This window comes from Lemur catta, chromosome Y, assembly GCF_020740605.2.
Source record: "Lemur catta isolate mLemCat1 chromosome Y, mLemCat1.pri, whole genome shotgun sequence".
NCBI classification, from domain to species: Eukaryota; Metazoa; Chordata; class Mammalia; order Primates; family Lemuridae; genus Lemur; species Lemur catta.
In genome coordinates, this window is record NC_059156.1 from 141,562 (window position 1) to 145,681 (window position 4,120).

The 4,120-nt window shown below is 55.1% G+C and overlaps 1 pseudogene; it reads right to left on the reverse strand.

The window, feature by feature from the left end:
• LOC123629135 lies at positions 1–92 on the reverse strand (annotated as a pseudogene).
• Between the last annotated feature and the right edge of the window lie 4,028 nt (positions 93–4,120).

The following is a 4,120-nucleotide window of genomic DNA, read 5'->3' on the forward strand; positions in this document are numbered from 1 at the left end:
CGTCACGCGGGGGATGTGCCGACACAGCAGGAGGCACACCTCACACGTGCGTGTGAACACGCAATCACCACGTTTATGAACTGGAAAGGGATCTGTCGGGTGTGACTTTGCGATCACTTCCCCTCCCCCCACCCCCCGCTGAGAATGAGTTTCCCCGGCCTCCTGTGGCCGCCTGGTAATCGCCTGCAGACGCCGTGACCCGGGTCCGCCACAGGTTGCCCTCGGCTTCCCTTCGCGCAGTGCCCTGGGGTCCACCAGATGTCTCTGGCCAATTGGGGCCGTAGTGTGCCCTTGACGGTGTGGTCACTAGGTGTCGCTCCGCGCTCAGTATTCTTCCTTCTCGCTGTGACTTTGGTCTCTTTTGTTCAAAACTTCTTTCTTCCTTCCTCTTTTTTCCCTGTTTCCATTCTCCCTTTTTCATCTCTTTCTCTCTTTTTGTTGCTTTTTTCGCGGCACATGGGTGATGTGTGTGTGTGTGGGTGGGTGTGTGTGTGTGAGAAACGCGGCGTGAGGGGGAAGACACATCTCACACGTGCACGGGAACACCCGATCGTCACGCTTCAGAGTACCGACCGATGGATCTGGTACCGAATTTTTAATAGTTTTCTTCTCTCTCTCTCTCTCTCTCTCCCTCCCTCTCTCTGTCTCTCTCTCTCCCCCCCTCCCTCCCTCTCTCTCCCTCTCTCTCTCCCCCGTGTCTCTCTCCCCCCCTCCCCCTCGCCCTCTTCTTCTCCCTCTCCCTCTCTCTCTCTCTCCCCCTCTCCCTCTCCTCCTCCTTCTCTTCCCTCCCTCCCTCCCTCTCTCTCTCTCTCCCCCTCTCCCTCTCCTCCTCCTACTCTTCCCTCCCTCCCTTTCTGTCTCTGTCACTCTCGCCCTGTCTCCTTCTCTCCCTCTGTCTCTCTCTCTCTCTTTCTTTTCTTTCTCTTTCTTCTTTTCTTTCTCACAGGGTCTCGTTCTGTTGCCCTCGCTAGAGTGGCGTGGCGTCAGTCTAGCTCACGGCAACCTCAAACTCCTCGACTTAAGCGATCCTTCTGCCTCAGCCTCCCGAATACCTGGGAATACCGGCACGTGCCACCGTGCCCGGCTAAGGTTGTTTATATCTATTTTTAATTTTCCAGATAATTTATTTCTCTCTCTTTGTAGGGACGGGGAGGGGCGGGGCGGGGCGGCGGCGGTGTCCTCGCTCTTGCTGAGGCTGGTCTCCAACTCCTGACCTTGAGCGATCCTGCCGCCACGGCCTCCCAGAGTGCTAGGATTACAGGCGGGAGCCACTGCGCCCGGCCGTTTTTTCTATTTTCTATTTTTTTTTTTTTTTAATTAGTTAAGACTGACGGTGAGCACTGCTTGCCTGTGTTACTCCCTAGAGCTGACGGGTGAAGTCCCCAGCCTGTATCCCGGGGGGCCGTATGTCTCTTTATTACAAAAACATCGCTTTGACTTTACCCCCTGCGACGCCCCCGCCCCCACCCCCACCCCCACCCCCGACCCACAACCAGGGACAACGGTGTGTACGTCCTCATCGACACATTATTTATGGCATTGGGGGAGGGGGCAGCAAAGGAAATACTGGTCCTGTAGAAGAAACATTCCCTCGCTCCACCGGTGGCTCCAGTATGAACTTTATGTCCCAGAACTTGATTCTGCTCTCCCTTTTAGTAGTAGGACGGTGACCACTGCACCGGCACCGGCACCCCCCACACCAGCAGCCCCCCCGCCCCCCTACCCCCACACCGCCACCACCACGACCACCACCATAATTTTTCTATACCTTGTTCGATTGGGGGATTTCTTTTTTGTTGTTGTTGAGGCAGAGTCTCCCTCTGTTGCCCGGGCTAGACTGAGTGCCGTGGTGGCAGCCTAGCTCACCGCAACCTCAAACTCCTGGGCTTCAGCGATCCTACTGCCTCAGTCTCCCGAGTATCTGGGACTACAGGCATGCGCCAGCATGCCCGACTAATTTTATGTGTGTGTGTGTTTGTGTGTGTGTGTGTGTGTGTGTGTGTGTGTGTGTGTGCGTGCGTCTGTGTGTGTGTCGGTGTACATGCATATACCGGAACGTGGCCCGACTGCAGTGACACCAGCTATGTTAAGTCGTTCTCTGGGTAGGGAAAGAACTTAACCGGATAGGCCCCATCGATCGCTTGTCTGTTCTGATAGTTTCGTGGCAGCCGTTTCTTGCCCCTTTCTTTTCTCTCTCTGTCTCTCTCCCCCGCCCCCACCCCCACCCCCCAATTCTTTCTAAGAAGACATTTAGGATGTCAGATTCTGGCCACGTGTCCCCCTGGGCACAGGGGGCCAGCAAAGACAAAGGTCTTTGGTGCCAAGTGTTCATTCCACGGTGACAGATATTGCCACGCTTCTACTGTCCGGGCCTTGAGATCGTCAGTGGGTCAACTGTGAAACTCCCTGTACTCGACTTCCCTCTCGGGTAGGTCCCCGTCCCAACCCGCCGGCTCCTAGCACACACCCAGTGTCACTCTCTCCTCTCGGGATAAAGTTCCAGATGATCCGATCCGCTCCAAGGAGGAAGGGGAGCTGACCGGGCCGCCCACTGTGCGCCCCACCCCCACCCCTCCCCACCCCCGTCATAGGGTCCCTTCTTTTCAGGCTGACACTGGCACCGGTTGTCGGGTGTCACCTAGCGGCCACTCTGATCAGCCATCGTGATCGCGGAAAGCCAGGTGACGTTGGGAGTTTAAGAGCTGACTCCCCGGGGCGGGGTGGGGGCTGGAGGGCGGGGCGTGGTTCGGATCAGCGGCGGGGAGTAGAGCACGACCGGTCCCACTCCCTTCTTCCTGGGCCCGCAGCTCTGGGCCCCGCCCGAGGCAGCCCTCGCCTCTGGCGGCTCTCCGCCCACCCGCCCTGTTGTCTGCGGGAGGCGCCCCTCCTCCCGCTCCCTGCCTCCTCCCGGGACCATAGGCCTGTGCCCCTAGGTTTTTTTCTTTTTTTTTCACCCTTGTGTTCGTCTCTCTTTTATCTTGTTTTGTAGGCTTACTGAATATCATCTCGGATAAAAATTTAAATCACAGAATGCCTCATATTATATAACAAGACGTAGCGTTTTATCCTACGCCGAGAACGATGCGTTTTTCTCTTCGGGTCCATTTTCCTGTCCTGGAAGAAATACGAAGTTGCCCGTGATCCTTCCCCCATCATCTTCCAGTTTCCTCGACTCGGAAACACTGTGAACACGACGTATTCGATCGTATATCTCTGCGTGTGCACGTGGGCGCCCATACCTATTTCTTTTCGGCACCGGGCTCATATCTTTTGGCACCTAGGGGGGAAAAAAGAAGAAACCAAAAAGGGACAGAAAGATGTTCTGTCCTTTTACGCTCTCCTCCCCCAACCCCCCCAACTTTTGGGAACTCGTAGTCTGGCCTATGTCCCCACGGCAGGTTAAATCTTTTCTTAAAACTCCCAAGTGGTCCCCTGCCCCCCAGGTGGGTGGCCGGCAGAGTTCACAGGCTTTGCTTTTGGCAGAGCCTGGACCATTGAAATCATTAACCTCAATCATTGCTAAAGCTGAGAACCACACGCTCCCCCCACCCATCCCTACCCACCCCCATCCCCCGCCTCCCGCGCCCTTTAAAAGCTCTCTATTTCTGCCTAGCCCTCTGTTCGGGAAGTTTGGGGGTTTGAGATGGGAAGGTCTACCTGATTTCCTCCTTTACCGGCCAAATAGACTCCCTCTTTCCTTCCTCCTCACACAGCTTGTCCTCGCTATTTGCCTCGTGGGCAAGCGGCCGAGTTTTCGGTAACACCGAGACTTCTAAGCTGTGTCGTCGGTCTTCTTTTCTTTTTACTTTCTTTCCTCTTTTCTTTTTCTGTCTTTTTTTTTTTTTTTTTTTTTTTTTTTGAGACAGGATTCCTTTCACTCTGTCCTCTCCCAGCCAGGCCGCCTTGGCCTGATTGTAGCTCACGGCAAGCTCCAAATCCAGGGCTTAAGTGATCCTCTCTGCCTCAGCCTTGTGAGCAGTTGGGACTATAGGCAGATGCTGCCACACCAGGCAAAATTTTTCTTTTTTTATATTTTGTTGGTAGAGACGAGGTCTCATCGTGTTACCCAGGCTGGTCTCCGGCTGCTGGGCTCAAGTCATGCTCCCGTCTCTGCCTCCCA